At 46.4% G+C, this 20426-nt stretch overlaps 3 non-coding genes across 5 annotated transcripts; all 3 read right to left on the bottom strand.

Annotated features, from left to right (window-relative positions):
• Window positions 1–458: 458 nt before the first annotated feature.
• LOC119219204 (uncharacterized) lies at window positions 459–2152 on the bottom strand. Of its 3 annotated transcripts, XR_009942672.1 has the most exons (6): window positions 2081–2152; window positions 1435–1498; window positions 1040–1112; window positions 848–911; window positions 650–737; window positions 459–571 (listed from the first exon to the last, which is right to left on the bottom strand). It is a non-coding gene; the product is annotated as an uncharacterized LOC119219204 (transcript). The 3 variants fall into 3 exon arrangements; XR_009942670.1 differs by having other exon boundaries at window positions 848–1112; XR_009942671.1 differs by lacking the exon at window positions 2081–2152 and adding an exon at window positions 1608–2070 and having other exon boundaries at window positions 848–1112.
• On the bottom strand, window positions 831–966 carry LOC119219778 (small nucleolar RNA SNORA9). Its single transcript, XR_005120537.1, has one exon. It is a non-coding gene; the product is annotated as a small nucleolar RNA SNORA9 (small nucleolar RNA).
• LOC119219777 (small nucleolar RNA SNORA9) lies at window positions 1591–1726 on the bottom strand. Its single transcript, XR_005120536.1, has one exon. It is a non-coding gene; the product is annotated as a small nucleolar RNA SNORA9 (small nucleolar RNA).
• Window positions 2153–20426: the final 18274 nt, after the last annotated feature.

Raw genomic sequence — 20426 nt, 5'->3', positions numbered from 1 at the left:
CACTTAAACGCCTTGGCAGCACACTGCTCCCCAGTTGTGCTCATTTTCCTCCACAACTTCATTCACCCCTCGAACGGCAAACCGTTGTTTGTGGAGCTCTGCAGCCGCTATAAAGACCTAAAGACTGCATCCGCGCGTCCTGACAGTCCGCCAATCACCATTTGCATCAGTGGTCATATTTACGCTGTCCAACAAACTCTTCGTTAAAAAAAAAAATCATTAAATATAGGCGGAATTATGCTATGCAACCGGAAATGTAGTCTCTGGAAAGGACGTACTTAGACCAATCACAGCTTTGCGGGCCAAGTCAGCTCGCGATAAGTTTAGAAAAATGGGTTGACACACGGAAGCACACAAGAGGGGGTGAAAAGGCAGCAAGGGGCTCATGCGGCTGTCCTTGAGTTTCTCTGAAAACGGCAGAAGCATAAACCAGGCTTTAAGAACGACCAGGGAAGCCATTACGAGAATATACATTTATTTTGTAGTGGAATAAATAACAGCAAATTCACACGAGAAATGTTACATTTGTTTTCCTTCAGCAGACAAACTTTTTCTCCAACTCTGATGAAATCTGCAAAAGGATAAATAAAATCAATTCTTTGCTGTAAAAACAAAAGGCCAGGTGTCTGTTGGAATACTGCATGCTCACCCGCTTCAGATTTGTCGTTTGTGGACACTTAGTTTACAGGTTCAATGGGCGGAAGGCACCACGAGGCTCTTAAATTAACTCATTGTTCCTGTGTGGCAAAAGAAAAGGGATTTAAGAGAGTGAACCAACGTCACTAGAGCAGCGGGTCGAGCACGCCACCCGGCTGGAAGCACAAGACAATAAATGTCGGAGGCTTACCTATAACCCGGCCGTAAAGAGTCACGGCTGGGCCTCAAACAGCCTCTCTTCTCTCTAGCAGACACTACAGGAAAGAACAGAGCCACTGCAGGCTGAGCCTCGCTGGAAAAGGTCTGCGCACACCCTCAATGCACCACACCATGTGGCAAATATGCAGCATCACCAACAGGAATATAACCTAACTAAACTTACTTATTCAGCTTAGTCATAGTCAAGCCCCAGCTGTTAATTTAAACGGCCCGAGCAGGAACTAGTCTCTGCTGTCCTGTAAACAAGAGGGTTTATTAAAGACTTTTTCTGGAATATGGTAGTGGAAATTGTTGCACCATTCAAGAGTACAATGATGCTATGAACCGTACTTCAGAAGTTAAAAAATGGTTTGATGAATTCAAATTATGATCATCACAGTATTGCATAGATAAGTGGAACCATGAAAATACCAGCTTTAGGAAAATCAACTTCCATACTTGCGGTGTAAATATCAATATACCTTCTAAAAAAAAATAGTGCATGTGTGTTCTTTTCAACAAAAATTGCAATCAAACAGTTGTGTAGTATGGCAGATAATCTGTAGCGGTCTTAGATACCTGCAGACTAGTCCCTTGGTGGCACGGGGTCCCCTCACTGGCTCACCCATCACAAGGTCCATATCTAGGATTTAAAAAATAAAGTAAACAGAAGGAATACAGACTCAAACCTGGAGTAGTTGCCTTTACCGACAGGTCAGAAACCTGACTTGATCCGCATGTCTGAGGTTTACCTATAACCCTGCCGCGAGGGGCCACAGCAGGGGCTCAAACCGCCTCAGGTCGCTCTAGCAGACGCTACAGGAAAGGACGGAGCCACAGCAGGCTGAGCCTCGCTGGATAAGGTCTGCAGACTACACGGGAGACACCTCGCTCAATGAGGTCTACGGAGACTACACGGCGCGAGGACTCGTGACCGCACGTGCTGAGCTCATCACGAGATGCGTGACGTTAACTTACCGAGCGAGTGGTCAAATAGATTGAATAACCATGAACAGTAAATGTATTATGCCAGTAGATTAAACTATACGGCCGTTTGAAAACGATAGAGCGGAACTGCTCACTTTAGACTTTTAAAACAAAGTCCCCTCAACAACAGCACCATTTCATTACAACGTCAAACCTCAAATAAAGTTAGACGATGTCAGAAACCTTTGGCATTTAACATTAAGGTTGGATGGAGATGGATAACCTTTGCTTACGTTACCTTTGTCGTAGTACGCCATGTGCTCAACAGACCTAGCTGCCCGGATGTGACGTTATTTATACGTTTACATGACGTCACCTACTTCTTCTTCTTTGCCATTTAACGGCAGCTGGCCAATATCTATTGAGTGCATTAGCGCCATCCATTAATCTGGAGTTTGGACTAAAGATTATACATTAAAATAATAAACCAAACAAAAGCAAACTAATTCTAGTTGTTTATTTTGTCGATCCAAAATACTAGCGAGGAAGTTTTCCACATTTTCTTAGGACATTACTGCCTTCTTCCTTCTTGGACGCAGCCTGTGGTTTCTGAGGTTTTATGGCAGTTCACATGGTGTCCCAGCAGGGAGCGATATGATACCAAAGATGCCGGCAGGGTTTTCAGATCTGATGTTGTGTAAACATCCGACTGTAAACTGACCTCTGACTATACTACACTACACTATACTGATGACACGCCTACTGTATTACTGTAAAACAGTCTAACTCACTTCTTCCTGAGGACATTCCCTTAACGAGAACCACCTTCAACATGAAGTACAAAATAAAGAATGGACAGAATGGAAATTTCCATAAAATGACAATTGCATTTTCTCATGTGGACTAATAACATTAAAGTCTGGACCCCTCAGCCCATTTATAGGGCACTTGGGACAAACTATCAAATGCAGATTTATTTTTTGAGGAAGATGCAAGTTGTTGTGCATTTCTAGTATTGCCGACTGGTTTAATTGAGCAACAGTCTGTGTGGTGCGCGAAGTGTTCCGGAGCCACCGCGGCTCGTAGGAGGGCTCTGAAGAGCCGGCGGACAGCCGATGCTGGTGGGCGTCGGGAGCCCCCACGAGGCGGGCGCTCGTGGTGGATGACTCACCCTGCGTTCCCTCACAACAATAGGAGACATAGAGGAGCAGGCTCCCGTTTGGAGGCCGCCCCGCCGCGGGATGAATCTCTGCTTTGTTTGGCCGCAGTGACGCCCAACTGACCAGTGTTTCACGCTGATTGTGTGTTTGGACCCAAACACGAGCCGCCTCAGCTGCTCCTTTTGTTCCTCTGCGTGACTCGGGCCTTCACAGGAACGTCTGTGTCTCTTATGACAACAAGCAAAGTGGCGCCACCGTATATCTGGGCTGTGTTGAAGCTATGAATAAGGGGTACCTTTTGATTTGATCTTTTTCAATATGTCTGTACAATAACAGCAGCAATAGAAAATTAAGATCAACCGGACATCTCAGCATCTCGGGGGGAATCCTAAAATACTGCAGCTCAATGACCAAAAACGAGTAAAATACTTGCCAGCTGTTACGTCATAGCATTTCAGGGCTGCATCAGCCAACACTGAGGTCACGCCGCCTGTGCTACGCAGGTGAAACACGATCTACTCCAGCATTTTGAGGCCAACTATGTTGAACCTACCCACGCGTCCCCGTGAATGATCTGTCAAATAGCTGCGTAGTGTGAAAGTGGGTCCCGTGTGGAATAGAAGTAGCAGCAGCTAGAGGCCCACGTCAGAGGATCGGCCCGATCGCAGGCAGCCGACCGGGTCTGTGATCTACCAGAGGGGCTCCCAAACGTCGTCACTGCTCTCTGATCTGTGTCAAGGTGATCTGGCCAGAGAGAGAGAGAGAGACGGAATGCAGCTTTTATTCCACCTGAAAGTTACAAGAGGGTTGCTTTCAACATTTTAAGACTTCAGTGAGTTATGTAAGGGGCATTAGAGTTGGCATGTGAACAATGCCTTTGTGTGTGTGTGTTTGCCTGAGTGTGTGTGTGTGTGTCTTGAAGAAGCTGACCGACATGAGTGTTTTTTTTTTTTTTCATAACTTACAGTCCAAAATGCCAAAAACATTTAGACTAAAGAAAACAAACAAAGGCAAGAAATCCTTACATTTGAAGAGTGGGGTTATTCATACGCCCATTTATAAGCATGAGGTCCAAAAGTCAAGCAAGTAGTATGTCCCCTTTGAATGCACACTACATGCAGCAGTACATAAGGTCTTACATCTTACACAACACCATGAGAATGAGGACTAATGAGGACTTTTTACTTTTGATATTAAGATAAAACTTTATTTGTCCGGAGGGAAGCAGTGTGAGTAAAACATGCTCCGACCCAAACCGTAGTGCATTCTGCTGATAACACCTCTTCATTCTGAATGGAAGACGTAAGCAGTACTTTTCCAGGACATGATTTTCCCACCGTGTGACTCGGCCTCAGGAGATTATTTAGAGAGGCCAGATCTGTCTCTAATAGCCTTATCACATGACACGGGGGGGGGGGGGGGGGGGGGGGCTTTGACTTCCCTTTGAAATCCACTTTATGAGCGAGTCACCACTGGGCTTTATTTTACCTCAGAGTCTCGGTGTTCCGAGCAGCACTCACGTTCTCAGCAGCTCAAATGGATCAGAGGCTTCAGCCGTAAGTGCATTTTTACATGTAGTCGGCCACAGGAATTAAATCGAGGCACACTCAAACCTGATTGGCAACAGGCTCCTGTTGACTGTTTTGTGGTCACATTTTAATGAGTCTTCTTTTAGCCCAAACTCATAAAAATACCAGGAACACATGAAGAGTTTACAATGGTTGTCAAGTATCATCTCTGTTATTTTACATTCAAATTCTGCAAGACAAATAGGACTTGAAAGAGGCCCTCAGAAGCGCACTTTAACATGGCGTTCTGATCTCTCGGCCCTCTTCAGAGCAGCAGCAGCCTGGCCGAAGCACAGGAGCCTGATTTGATTGCTGCAGTAATTATCGCTCCACCAGACTGCCAGTAATTGTGAAGTAGATGCAAGGAGGCAGACAGAGGGGGGTGGGGAAGGGGGGCGGGGGGGCAGGGGGGGTCAACTCGACAGCAGGCCAGGTTAGAGGGAGGAGGTCCGGGAAGGGAACATGCTGATCTGTCGCTCATAATTGCCGGCTTGTTTCCTACCTGTGGGCGGCGCGGTCGGAGCCGGAAACGCTGTGTCAGCGCGTCTGCTGCCAGAAGTCCAGCTGCTGATGGCGCCCATGCAGGGACATCTTTTGGGAGCTACACCGAAGTCAGTATTGAGCTCTCCAAAACACAATGAATACAATACAATGAGCCAAATCCTCAGTGGCTCAAAGCTCTGAATAACTGTCAAGAATCTTGGATGTTTGGAGCTCGGCATATATATACGTATATATATGCACTGATGAGTGCGTGGTGGAAATTTCCACCACGCACTCATCAGCTAACCCCTAATCAGCCGACATCAGCGGATCAATGAGACCATCACAGACTCTGATCTCCTGGCAGGTTTCCATGTCACCGAGTCTTCCGCTCAGTGATCACAGCTCTCATTGAGGAAAGAGGGGCCAGGGAGCAGGGATCTGTCCCTAAGTCTATTATCTGTTGCTCGAATCCATCCATGGCATCCGTCAGCTGAATTGGCCCTGGTTTCCCAACCCCACCTATTTGCACCGCTACACGCTGCAGACAGTCCTGCTTTGGCTTATGCAAATTGTACTTTATTTAGTCTCAGACCTAGTTGGCCCTGACCAACCACGGCCCTTCTCTCTGTCGTTTGGATGCTGCTTTTCATTCAAAAATGCCCATAAAAAGAAATTGCACACATGGACAGCTTTGAGATATGACCTGCTTTTTATTACTCAGCATAACTTGAGAGTAAGCTGCGTGACCTCCTGACACATTCCAGTGCAAAAACAGCAGAGAGCCCGGATTAAATAACAAAAAACAAGGGCTGTCTCTTAGTGAACTCTGTTCAGCGGGATCCCGTTTGGAAACGAACGAGCGATTAAAGCACACGAAACCAGATGTGTGAAGCCGCCACGGGTGGCGAGCTGCTATAATTAGCCACGCACACTGGAGTCAGCCACAGAGCACATCTGCAGGAGGCCATGCCTGGGAAACACACCGGGCTGCTGGGAAGCGCTCGGCTCACTTTAGATGTTCGTATCGGAAAACACTTGTGACAGGAGTACAGTCGCTGGGCCCCCGAGGGGCCGAGACCCGCTGGAGCCCCTCCCTTAGGGAGCCACCTTCTTTTTCTGTGTGCTGCTAAGAGCTTTAATCAGCACATACTGCGTTAGTTCTCTCTGTACAAATCAGCGCTTTAATCTCTTTATGTTTCCTACCCATGGATTTGATCCCCCCTGGTTTCAGCTATGTTTGTGTAACCGCACTTCCAGCTGTTATGGTGTAGAGGCCACTCAGTTTTCCATAGAAACAAACAGCTGGTATGGACGTGTGATAACGAGTGTGTCTGTGTTGACCTTTTAGAGAAGGCCATGCAAAGTTCCGAGAAGCAAGATGATTGTTCATAGAGAAAATGGATCCCAACATGGGTGGCAGCTCCTCACTTTAGTAATATAAAATTAGTTCTGTCATGAAAGCATGTATGCTGTTAGTTTACTAAGTAAGTGTGTTAACCTCATAAACCTTTCCTGTAGCACACTTTTTCTCACCAGTCCCCTTCACTCATTCACTGTGGTGACCCTTGTGGTCTGAGTGAGTTGCAGCATGTTTCTTTCTCAAGATTGACGTGTCGAATTATGCTCAGAGGCTTACAGAGGATGTCGAATCCAACCGTCTCCTGAGAGAGGCTGTCATGAGGAATATTCCTCCTGGGCTGCAGGTACATAATGTACAGCGAAACATAGCTTTGTACTTTATTTAACTCAAGTTTTGGTGTGGCCAAGGTCACGCCTGTACGCCTTTCCCCCGGACGCTCTGCTCCCAGGGGTTCTGGAGAAGGTCCGTCAGGACGGCGTCAGCCTACTGTTAGTAGCCCCTACGGCGTCGGGGTCCATCGTTCACCCCCACCCGGAGCTATGGAAACTATGGGCGCCTGCCCGTGGCACTTGATTCGGCCTTTCAGAGATTAATGGTCCTGCCTTTCGGGTCCCTTTATAGCGCCCTGGAAAGTAGTGCTAACGTCACTTGATGGCGCGGTATTGGACGGAAAGTAGATTGACGTCATTCGATCGCGCGAAACCTGAAAGCTAACCGCAAACAACAATGGAGACATACAGCCGATCTTGTTCTTGCTTCTCGATATGTGGCACGTTAAAATAATGCTGCGCGGCGACATTGTTGTTGACGGTGTTGTAGTTTAAAAATAGCGCCTCGTGTGATGTCTTTCCCGTTGCGGCATGCGCAAATGACGACACTCTTTCAACCTATCAACGCTCTGCAGTGAGTCCAGCTCCACCCTTTAGTACCAAACAACTGTGCCAGGTACCCCAACGGAAGGGTACCCAAAAAGTGGTACGGTACGGTGCGGATTTTTGGTACTTTTCTCAGTGGAGACACAAATAAAAGGGTACCGACCCGACCCGTACCGTACCGTACCGCTCGGTGGAAACGCACCATAAGGTTACATTCGTAACTGGAGACAATATCTTATTTTAAGGCAAACGTATTAGCTTAATAGGCTACTGAAAAAAGAAAAAAACACTTTTATTCACTAATTAAAAAACACAAAGTACAGCTGAGGCAGATGAGAATGTAAAAATAAAGGTAATAGTAAAAATATGTGATGATGGCGCAAGATGAAGTGTGAGGGAAAGTTATCATGACTCCTCCTGACACAAAGAGGATCGGCTGGAATTTCGTTGCAAGGACATTTAACTCAAAACAATGAATGTCAACCCCATCGTGGATTCATCCTCTGACAACCATGACAGTTCCAAACCCACTGCTTTTAACCTAACCATGTGACCTGCTGATGACGCCCGAAGAAGAGACACAGGTTCAAGTCAGTCGGGTTCATGTTCTGGTGGCTATGAATATCTGCCAAAAAATGGTATTGATCCAGAAGCCAGAGAGATATTTCAGTCTCAAGCGAACCCGTAGACCCGTAGTATTTTGGAGTTCTTACATAAAACCCACCGGTACCTCTGGTGTCCGAAATGTCAACGACCAGGGGTGAGAGCAAAAGTCAACTGTTGGATTCATAAGAATAAGGAGATTTGCTGTTTTCCTAATCCCATTTTAATCCTAAGTAAACAGACCATGTTCATTACCGTCCCGTTGGTCGTCATGAGAGGAAATGAAGCAAAGAAGAACCGCGTTCTACAACTCTCCCATCGGTTATTACCCTCAATCCACTCATGTGGCTCTGTGCAGGAATGCACTCGCTTGACGGTTCTCGTGAGCAGAAAACGTCATTTGAAAAATGTGTGTGTGTGTGTGTGTGTACTAGGCCAGAAATGCTGTAAAAGTGAAAACCTCTCGTGTGTCTGCTTCGGTCACATGATTCCGCGTGGGAAGGAGCCAGGGGGGGTTCACTGGGGATCAGCCTCTGGCTCCCATGATTCAGCTCAGCGAGGCACGAGGGTCTGCGGGATCGTTCACTTGTTTTACAATAAATATTTAGGGAAAACATGAAGGTTTTCTCAAGACATGGCAGGTTTCACTCAGCGAGGGGTAACAGGCACCCCCTGGTTTGCACACAGGAAAGACTGGTGTGATGTTGATGAAGACCAGAAACACGAGCAGCCAAGTGGGAAAAAATAACTCGTCCTCCTCCAGGTTTAGACTGTTGAAGAGTAACTTCTGCAAAAAATACCATTTGGCAATAAGAACTACAAACCTGAGCCACAATGAGTCATAACAACTGCTGGTCACATCAAAATGGATTTTTGTGGAGACAATTAAGTGCTGCAGAAATAAGTCCTAAAACCCAGAAATGTGTGAGTATCTTTGAACATTCAGCTACATTTTGGAACTTTAAATTGTCTTAAAAAGTGACGTAATGAGACTACAGCATCATTCATTGTTTTCCGCCTACACAGCTATCGCAAGTATCATTAACTTTTGTTTGGCACTAAGCTCATTTTCCGCAACAATCCAAAAGCCAATGGAAAAAGCGCCATTTTTGCTTTTTTTGGTCATGCTGACGTTCACCCAAAGGCCCTGCGATGACTCTCACATGTCGGGCGAGGGGCAAAGGTGCCACACCGCTCACATCGCCGGGGGGCAACGGGCCGCCTGTAGAAGCCGAGCTATGTTTGGAGTCTGCTTGGATATATGAGCTTCTCGTCTTTCTCTTCTGCACAAACACACTCCCACCCTGTGAGTAAAATCAGCAAGACATGCAGCAGCGATGCAGCGCTGATCACAGGAGCACTGTAAAAGATGCAGGATGCACACGGCAAACTTCGAAGGCGGTGGGGAAAGAGACCGAAGGCGAAAAGTCGCGAAAAAGGAACCCGTGTGTAAATTGGCTGAAATCATGGAGCTTGGACATTTTGTCACTGCGTGTTATTTCAAGAGACATTTGCACAAAAATGCATGTAGTACTTCTACAATTATTTTTGAAAAAAAAAAAAAAAACGATTCAAATTTTGCCTGGCTATGCTGTAAGAAAAACTAGCAGTCAGTTATAAACCATCAAGACTGAGCAACTAGTTAGTCAGAAATACCAAACAAGAGAAACTGGTCTGTGTACAGCGCAATAAGCTCACCTTCTGTTAGTAAAGAAGTCACTCTTTAAAATTGAACCCGTTGATGTGACTTTGTGCTGCGCCCTGCACTATTAGTAGTAGTTCTTAGCTAATGCTGTCAAGGTCTTATAATCGAGTCCCCAGACAAACTGATCATATTAAGGATTGACTTTGAAGCTACGTAATGAGTTATTTTGAACATGATCACCACTTTCCGCCGCGTGCTACACTTTTGTTCCGCAGCACAGCATCAAAGCCGGCTGGGCGAGGCGAGGCAATCGACTTCAAATGTCTGTTTAAAAATGGCACTGACGGGCCGTAAACACTTGAATAAGGCCCGTGGTGGGCAGATGCCAGTCTGAACAATACAAGGTTTTCACGTCAAAGGGGCAAAAAAAAGAACTAATGTTGCTTTGGGAACTCTTGACAGCGAATGAGACACACAGCAATCAGAGCGCCATCCAGGCCCAAATAAATTCCCTCGCCTTCAGTCAAATGCACCCGACTAATCTGCCACATTTTGAAATGGACGGGAAGATAGGACACTTTATTCTGCAAACAAGCTCATCTGTATTGGGAACAGAGATCTGGCTGGTTATCTCATAAGATCAGGCATAAGATTTGTGCGTTTGTGTGTCTGTCCTCCTGCTTCTCACATCCATCTGGACACAATGAAGATGAATATATTGCTATTTAGAGCAGCCTCCTCACCAGTGGCCCTCTGCAGCATCACTTTGAACCAATAAAACTCAGAGAAGATTGGATCAAGTCTTTCTGCGCCGCGCGCAGCTCTACATCTGCAATGTGTCAACGTGCCAAACAGCAGAGGCCGGAGCGGAGCTTGTTCTGTTTTGGAATATGGGATGAATAACGATGACAAGTGGCATGAATAACAACAACAACAACAACAACATGGTAAACAACAACAACTTGAGTTCCTGAAACGCATCTAAAAGAGGATTCTTTTAATAATGTGTTCTGTTCAGCAGAGGTAGAAAGTATCTAAGTACATTTACTTATTTACATCATGTGCATGTTGGTGAATGTAGAACCTGTTCACCAATAAGCTCCACCTTCACCAGCTGCAGCAGTTATAAGATATTTACTTTAATGTTGCATTAATTATAATCAGATAAAACGTGTTTTCCTGTAATATGCCTAATTGCTGCTTTTGAAACTTTAAATCTATTCTGCAGGTTGACACTAATAGTTAGTACTACTAGTACTACTAGTACTACCAGTACTTCCTACGCCTTGTTTTGCTCCCAGCGGTGCTTCAGATATTCAGGGCAGGCTCTTATATTTAGTTTTTCAGAGCGGCGGGACGGGGGCTCGGTTGCGTAAGCGGGACGTCAGAGAACGTCAGGATGTTCCCTCTTCCATGACATTTGATGGGTTCCTAATCCTAATGCATCGCACTAGAAGCCCTCCCCGGCCGAAGGAGCTTTTGTTTTTTTCACACCTGCCCGGTCTGGCTCCAGCTGAGCCCCTCCCTCGGGGGGGGGGGGGGGCGAGGTCTGACCCCGCCGGCTAAAGCACCGAAGCCTCGGCGGTGAAACGTCGTCTTTCCTCTCCGTCTCTCTGCGTCTATCGTCCTGCAGAGTGACACCCTTTGCCCTCTGGGACGTCACAACCGGTGGCACACTGATGAATACTGAATAAAACGTGTGAAGAGGCAGATTAGATGTGGTTTAATTCCTCGGTAATCACAGAGCACACGCTTTTTCAGCTCCAAGACAATGTCCCTCTTCAGCGGACCACTCCAATCACGTCCTAATTCATGATCAGACAGAACGCACATCTGTGAAAGGAAACAGGGTAACAACAAGAGAGACAGAGGTCATGGAAGCATAAACACTGCACTGAACACAGCTGAGAGAGTCTGTGACCAGCATTTAAAAAAACATCCATCTAGCGTGTGTGTTTAAAGACGGGCTCCGGAGCTGTTTATCTTCCACTGGAAGCGGGGGGCCGTCACGGTCCTGGTCCCGGCTCAGTGCGTCACTGCTCTCCTCCGTCAGCTGTCGCAGGAAGTAAATCACATTTTGTCAGTGTTCAGACAGGCCGAGGCTGATGCCGCGGACGTGTGTGAGTCCGGCTCATTTGCATCGCTGATGCATTGTGGGTGCAAAACCAACTCAGCGCAAGCACTTTGTCTGACAGGAGTTTTGTTTGGGAGCAAACAACCAAAAGATGTGGTCAATTGCTCACTCACACAATGTTGTGAGGGGTCACGACCCCAAGAGTCCCCCGCAAAGATCCACCATCTGCGGCCAGACCTGATGCCATAATTATTTACATAATGAAATATAAACTCATGCTTCAGTGAAAACCAAAAAGACCAATTAGCGTCAATCAGAGCGGCTCTCTGACTATTTGTGAAGTGTGCATTGTAAATCCGAGTGTAGATTATTTTATCTTTGCTACCTTGTGTCAAAGGAAGTCTGCAAGGTCACGCTCTCTGTAACTGACATCTGGCGTATGAGAACCAAAAAAATGAAATAAATTTAAATCCAGCTCCATGTAGGATGTAATCTGCTTTTGGAATCCTCTAATAGAAGATTCACTGCGGGATTAAGACTAAGGCCTGGATTTTTATAGAGTCCCCAGTGCAGGCTCAACCGCTTTAAGTTCTCCTTCGTCCCTCTGTCCTTTAAAGCCCTAAATGGCAAGTCAGCCAGAGTCTAACCCCCACAACGCAGACTTTTATTCATTCATTTCATTTTTATTTATTATCTCTTTGTCTCACACCACGCCAGAGGTGTGTTTTTACGACGAGCAGCGTGAAATGTACCTGCCAGCTGGCGTCCTGCGGATGTACCGTATGTACGCTCTGTGTTATTCTCTGTATGTTCTAAACAGCTGACACTGAACGTCTCCAAGACGGGAGAATGAAATCTATCCATTTATATGAAGAAAAACCACAGTGTTTAAGACTGCGTCACCGTGTCACATTGAACACACAATGTCTTCATTTTGTGACTGAGCTTCGCGCCACGTAGAGAAAGGGACCCATTCCTCAGTGTGGACCAATTACCGTACATGCTGACAACATGCTGACAACATGCTGACAACATGTGCATCAACCAGCGCTTTGAGCCAACCTCCCATCAGAGTGATTCGCTGCTTGGTGCACTTAACGGTTAAAATAATAATAATGACAATACTTAAATCCTATCGGGCTGCAACTAACTTGTTAGTTATCTCCCGTAATTCTTTTTTTTATCAAACAATCCTTCTGAAATACAAAGATATTTAAATAAAATTTTAAAAAACATGCAGAAAATCCTTACCAAATGCTAACAATTAATTATGAAAAAAATAACGACAGTTAGTGTTTGAAGCTATTGTAAAATGTGTGTTTTAATAATCTAAAGGTGACAGCCCAAATGCCAGGTCAAAGCTGTTGGGGACAACCGGCTGCTCTGAGATGCGTGACTTGGTAGCAGCATCCACCCTCTTACGGATAAAAGCCCCGTCATGTGGGGCATCGCCATCCTTCCTTTGTGCAAATACACGCAGATGTAAAGAACACCCTGGAGCTTACGCAGAAGTGAAAGCCATCTCATTCAGTGACTGCGACGCCTCGGGGGGGGGGGGGGGGGGGGCAAAAAGGAGGGCAGAGGCTGAGCTCCGGCAGCCTCGCGTCAACCCAACCGAGGGGAGGGGATCGGGTGTCTGCTCATGCTTTATGTAAGAGGACGGCCGGCGATCAGAGCCAGTGACGTCTGTGGCAGATGAACAGTGACTTAGACGGAAGACAGAGGGGGGAAATTAAAGAACAAAAAGCAATCAGTCCAGATTACTGGGTCCAGAGGATTGAGCTGCCGTAACAATCTGTTTGGTCATATAGATTTAAGTGCTTTGTAACTATTTTACTAATTGTCACTAAGAAAGGCTAATTATTGTTAACAAAAAGAATTCACTCAAATCCCTGTTTCCAGCAGCTGTTCATTTCCTGATGTTATTTTCCTTTGCATGTGGAGAAAGTTCTCGATATAAAGAGTTTCTCAGGGTTATGTAACCCCCCCCCCCCCCCCCCCCCCCTTCCACTGAGACGGCCGGAGTTAATCGTAAACGCAGAGCTGGCTGTGCAGCTGTCATCATCAAACTAAACAAGTTATTTATTAATGACAAAGAAAATAGTGCATGTAGATCTTCCAGCTGACCCGATGGACCTAACCCCAGCTGCGTTTCAGACGCACGCCGTGTTCACCTATAGTTTAAATATCTACGGGTTATACAACACAAGTTCATCAAACGTATCACATGGTTTAAGATTCCACAAGTGGTTTCCCTTTTGGCTTTTGACACATGGGATCATGTCTAGGATGCCTACTTAGCTGCCTACTTTCCCATGTTTGCCAAATGAGTACAGTGCAGGTTTTTATCTACCCCAAATTCACATGGGAGGGATTGTGCATTGTGATCATCGAAGACTTTTCACCCCAAAATACAACATCGCTAGCTTCACTTAAAGTTACTACGAAGGTCACTCCGTTTGTGCTGATCTTGGCGCCCCCTTTGGCCAGAAGTGGAAGTGCTTCCGGGGCGCCAGCGTCCCTTTGCAAAGCCTCGGATGCCTTCCCTCTCTCCCAGGCCTCCAGCAGATTCTCATCCCAGGGCTGTGCTCGTTCCTCACAAAGCGTCTTTGTTCTGTTCTGTTAACATACCTGCTCGCCGAGTGCCCGTTTGATTCAAGAACAACACTAGAGCTGCACCACGTGAGGAGAATGCATTGTGTGAAAGGATCCCAGAGCTCGGCTGGGTCATAACAGGTTGAGTCAGCCAGTCAGGACTTTGATATTCCTGACAAGAGACAGCTGAAGCGCAACAACAAAGAGCTCAACCCACAGAATAGCAGGTACACCGGTGGAACAGAGCTCGATCATTAACCAAATAAGCCTCTCGATCGGCAAATAACTGCTGGCCTGAAACGTTCAAATCTCCAAACGCACACAGAATCAGATGCTCTTTAACTTATCACCTCACCGAGGATATGGTCAAATAGGGAGCGTCCTTCCTGGTTTCCTCCTAATCGGCAAAATGTTTGTGTCAGAATAATGTCATTAATGAACATTTGAGTCGTATTTTGTGTGAAGTATTTCCATTGAATTTTGTGCATTTTACTAAATTAATACAAAAAAGCAAAACGCTGAATCATAAAGCCTGAAAGTTAAAACTTTACTTGCAGTAACACAAACATGGCCTTCAAAAAACGGACATTTCCAAATCAAGCAAATAAGCCATTAATCTCACATTTATGCAGTGTTTTATGTGAACTTCTGTTTAAGTTCTATTTAGACAAATTTGTTTTTTATTAGGATTCATAATTCTTACGCTCAAGTCTGTGTATTTTCATGCTTTTCATCCTCTGAGGGACACGTTTCCCCTTCAGACACAAATAAACACAGATCTGGTCGAGAGATTGGGACAAATGGCGTTTGTCAGGTAGATGGAATCAGCCGCTCCATCCACCACGTAAGAGGCACAAATGGAAAGTAAGTCGGGACCAACGCGGCCTCGCCGCCTCAACGGGACCACGCTGTGGGTTTTTCATACTTTCTAATGGATCGTGTCAGCGAGAATCCGGACTCACAGTCCCCCCCCCCCCGTGGCTCTTTGCATGCCGCGGCTGCTTTTGTTGTTGATAGAACAGCGAGCGACTGCAGTCTACTTTCCTCACTGACTCCAACCTCATTTCCCTGAAAAAAAAGCAAAAGGAGCTCCCTGAATATGTCCTTTTTTTGTGTGTGTCTCATTTGATGTGTGCGCTAAAAACAAGCGTTTTTCGTGAGGTACCCGGGAGGACTTGAATCCCGCCGCGGGGCAAACAGGAGGCCCGTTCTGAATGTGCCTCTCCTCCCGGCTGCACATCGGCAATGTGCACATGCTCTCCATAAGACCAGCCGTGTGGTCTCATGTGCTCCCAGGGGACGGGCCGTCCGTGTTTAGGTCACTGATAGCGGGGCGGTATCAGTTTCCCCCTCGTGGATAATGAAGGAGAGCCTCGGCGGGGTTTTTCTGAAGGGATTGTTGTCTCACTGTGTCACTTCTCATTTGAACACTCACACACACACACACACACACACACACACTCTGTAGCCCGACACTTGTGCCATCACAGGGATGGTGGCTGTGTTACAGCATTGGGGGCTAATTGTTTATTTTGCTTGCTCAATCTACAGTTTAGTCTTTGTTGATGTTTCGGAGACTTCAATCCCTCATTTTGTTCGTTGCCATCTTGGTTTGGTGCAACCAGAAGTTAACACATGAGTTTGGAGATAAGTACAACTGAAGGTTGAAGAAGATATTTAATTTGACTTTTCATCAACTGAAAAGACACGAGAAAGGGTTAACGTTTACGGACCAACACAGGGAAAACTTCACCTGCTTTGTGGTGTATTTAACTCCAAACGGACCATCATTTACTGAATGATGTAGTGAAGACTTCAAACTGGAGATTTCGCCACTTTTTTGACCTCCCACGTTGGACGGAGGGCAGACTGGATGCGATGGCGACTTCTACAAGGTTACACTGGCACTCTGCAACAGGATACAAAGAAGTCTTTGACCAGTTCCCAGGCCTCTAAAAAACCTTCAAAAAGGAAAAGAACTGTAAAAGCAAAAACAATTCCTGGTATAAAGGGTCACAGGCGCGCTAAATTCATATTCAGTGTTGGCAAAAAATGTCCCAAATGCAGTTGGAATTTGAGGTAATTTAGTTTGGATTATGGCGCGTTTTGCGTAGTTGTGATGTGCCTTATCTGACCGTCTAGTAACCCAGTCACCACAAACGTTCTTTGAAAGTTTCTGCAAGCCATGAACACGACGGATAGCCGTTTAAGAACCAAAAATGTGTCACAGATCAGCTTTGTAGCAGCTGCAGAAAGGCACAATGCCCCATGATTAATGTTGCGAAAGTTCTGTTCTAAAATGTATAAATGACAGCCAGCCTACGCAGACTTTATTTTGTAACTTGGTATAATATGTAGTATAAAGCATGAAGTCAGTGTCTCCTACTGGTCTCACAAGGGACAAGCACAGCGGCCTGCTGCACACCCTGAGTGGACATTCAAGCTCATAATAGCGCTTATTATATCACAAAACTAATATCGCTCCACGTCCTTCCTCACGTGAGAGTGAAAATGAAGCAGATCTAAAAGCAGGGGATGGATCTCACGTTATCACTCCCTGTGGCTCCGTATTACAGGACGTCAGTGTGTACTCACACACACACATATACCCACACCCACAGACACACACACATTATGTAAATGTTGCAATCCGTATTGTTGGGGAAATGTGCAGTGACTCGTCAGCACCGCGTGCGTCTTCGGGCCTGCACCTGCTCCCCGTTCCTCCCCCATCCGCTCGTGGCAGACGGGCTCCTTCATGTTAACCTCTGGGTGCCGGATGATGTAATCGTCCTCTTCCTAACTCTCTGAAGTCCATCAGATTTAATCCTTCTGCTCGGTGACGCGACGACGCGTCCATCAATTACAGCTGAAGGAGAGCCTTTTTGCTTATTTAGCTCCATTGTGTTTAACACTCCAAAGCCTGCAGCGCAGACTTCATTGGGAAAAAACGTCCAAACAAAATAAACAAAAGGTGCTGACTAAACAAAACGATCCTTCCTCTGTGCACTATTCACTGGACGTGTTGCAGATGTTTCTAACAGCTGCAACAGAAAAACAAGTACTGACAGTTTGTTGACTAATAATCAACAAACTAATTACTCGATAGATAAAGACAATAATCATTAACCTCTGCCCCGTTATCAGTTCATCTGTGAAAATCCTTCATTTGCTGATAAATAGCTATAAGCATGTTCGCCACGCCACAGATCCGTTGGTCTCCATTACGCGACCTCCCGCCCGTGACCCTCCCCAGTAGCGCATCCCGTCCGTAAGACCCCGAGAGGCGTTGTGTAACTGCCCCGGCGCGCTCACGCTCCCCCCCCCCCCCCCCCCCGTTCACTGGACTGCAGCGCACGTGCGGGGTTATGAAAGCACTGTCGCACACACACGCACCGACCCCTCTTATGCACTCACAGAGGGCTCATCATGGGGTTGGAACCCATTTCTGGCGGAGCGATGGTGATCTGAGCTTGTGTGATCTAATGTGTGTGATTGATGTCATTTCTGACCCGGTTAGAGAGATTTACATGTGTGCACGTGTGAGGGAACGAGGACTCTATTTCTTACACTGTCCACCCGCGCCGTGTCCTTGTCCTTGCTCGGACGGACCACGTGTTTTAATCCCACGGCGTCCTCATTACCGACCGAAGGGAAGCAGCGGGGCATAAGGCCCGAACCCGCCGTCCTCTCGTCTATCCGTGCGTCGAGTGGCGCCCCAAAGTGGGTCAGCTTCTCCTCCAGGACTCTGACCCTGGCTGCCAAACCCACATCCCACGTGCGTTTTTGGTTTGTTTTTTAGCAACTCACGTCTCCGCTGCACTCGGGGGGGGGGGGGGGGGGAATGAACGGTTGACACAGAGAGAGCTCGAAGGGGCAGCCACGAGGTGAGCGTGGACCCAAAGGGCTGAGCGCAGGGCACCGGGGTGAGAGTAAAGGGGCACCTGCTGCTCATCATTTAAACCTATTGGTCTGAAGAAACGTGGCGTTTCCCCAACGGCCGCCCCCCCCCCCCCCCCCCCCGCCATCAGCTTCATGCGTGACTCAACATTTCACATTCAGGATCACACGGTTCTTAAGACAACTGAAGTGGGCCGGCTTGTTTCTATTTACGTCGCAGCTGGTGATAAGCTCCTCCGTGTCTAAATCCACCCGCGCCCAGTGGGTGACCCTCAAGAGAATGGCCGCGTCTCTTTGAAGTCCCCCGAAATGATGAGCATTCTGTGGGGGGGGACCAGACAGGAGACTCTGCTATTCCAGCAGATTTTTTTAACAGGAACCAACAGCCTGGACTTTTACAGGCAGGCCGGGCCCACAGAGACAGACACACACACACACACGCCTTTCCAAACACGACCTGCTACTAATCGGGTTAGAGATAGCAGCAGGTGAGCCGGGGCTGTTCATAGACTGACCTACTGTACAGACGGCGTGGTCTCAATCCCCCGCGCGCCATTTGTCCTTCACCCCCCACGGAGATGACTCCACCAGCGCGGGTGCAGATCTGCAGGAGACAACAGATCATTTTTAGACCCACATGCTGGGAAATTGGAAAATGTAAACTTAAATACAATTTAAAACAAGGTAATGGTGTTGATACATGTTTAGTTTAAATCAACCATTTTTTAGAGGCCAGACCAAACCTTCAGATTGCATTCTGCTTGTTTATGTCTTGTTTAGGCATTAATACAAAATTAAATTAAAAATACGTTAAAAAAAGTAATAACTTAGTTTGGGAGCTGTTATCCTATAATGAGCCGAGCTAAAACTGTCTTGACTTTAACGTATTACAGTATAATATCTAACAGCTCTCAGCGAGGAAGTGAAACATCATCTTTATTCAACCAACTAATCAAGATTTCCCAAATCCACATAATAGTTGTGTGAGTACAGCAACTAAACTCCTCGACATTGAGGCCAAAGTCGCTCAGGGACAAACAATCACACGTCTGAATCAGCGTGCCGGCGCGTTTCTGACTCACTCCATCTCGCACCCACTCACATCCGTGTTACATCTCGCCGCTCGCAGTCCGCCCCGATTTGAAATGGGATGCAAATCGGTCACGTCACAGCGGTGTCAAACATTATTCCAGGGTTTTCGCCGTCATTGTGAAAGGCTTTATTCCTACCAGTATACACCACACCGATCTTTCAAGAGGAAGCTGAGTTCTGCTGTACAGTTCATTTGTAAACTGTCTTTAATCTCTTTGTGGATTTCAAATGTATGAAAAGTGGAAAGTGGTCTTCTACACGTTCAGGTGGATGTTTGCCAACCCCCAAACGTGTTTTTAATGACTGCTTTAAATAAGTTAATATTCCGGGGTCTGCCTTGGCCCTACCTCCACATCGCAGTTCCCCACAATTCTCTGCACGGCATCCCAGGCTTAGCAGGCCATAGAACGAAATGGACCCCGATGTTTCCCCTAGGTTTACAGATTTGGAGAAAGAGACTGTCTTGGGGGGGGGGGGGGGGGGGGGCAGGGTGCCGCTATAATTTCATATAAGAGGACCATGTCCCGGCCAGGATTGGGCAAATCATTCAGAAATGTCCTGATGAATCCTAAACTGTGGATTAGCGGGCTCATTAGCATTAAGACCTCAAATGGGTCATTTTGAGCAGAGCTGTATTAGGGTGCCGTTAATAAGGATCCTTGTGGGATTTGGACCAAACTTCATTTCGGATCACAAAGAGCCATATCCACTTGTAGTAAACGGGCATAATATGTCAAATAAATGAATGAATGTCTAACTGCTTGAATAGGCATGTGACGTAGAGACACTTCTCATCACTGGTGAAGAAAAGTATTGAAATAGAGGATCACCGTTAGAACTTTAGGTCAGAGGACTAAGACTGATCGGTGCTCGCTGAGGATTTAAGCTGACCTGGAGTTTAAAAAGTTTAAAGGCATCAGCTTGAATTTCTCACCCTTATGTATGTGCTGCTGCAGACCTGCAAGTCTTGAGCTTCATCAAAAGCCATTTCTAAACAGAGCCATCTTCAATAAAGTCAGAGATGGGCTGTATTTCTATTACTTGTGTTTAAAATACTTGTGAGTGTTTTTTAATTTGTATTTGATGGGGTGTAATTTGTAACAAAATGCATGAGAGTGGAGAAATATTTTATTTAAAATACTCAAAATACTTTCTCCACAGTTCACGAGCTTAGATCTTCAGATCTTCCAGTTCAACAAATTCTCTGTCAATGTAAATATGTGTTTGACAGATAGTCGTCTAGCTTGATGTATAAGTTATGTCTGTGTCCTGCTACAGTAAGCGCC

The sequence above is a fragment of the Pungitius pungitius genome, chromosome 17, assembly GCF_949316345.1.
Source record: "Pungitius pungitius chromosome 17, fPunPun2.1, whole genome shotgun sequence".
Classification (NCBI taxonomy): Eukaryota; Metazoa; Chordata; class Actinopteri; order Perciformes; family Gasterosteidae; genus Pungitius; species Pungitius pungitius.
This window is presented reverse-complemented; position numbering and strand designations above follow the sequence as displayed.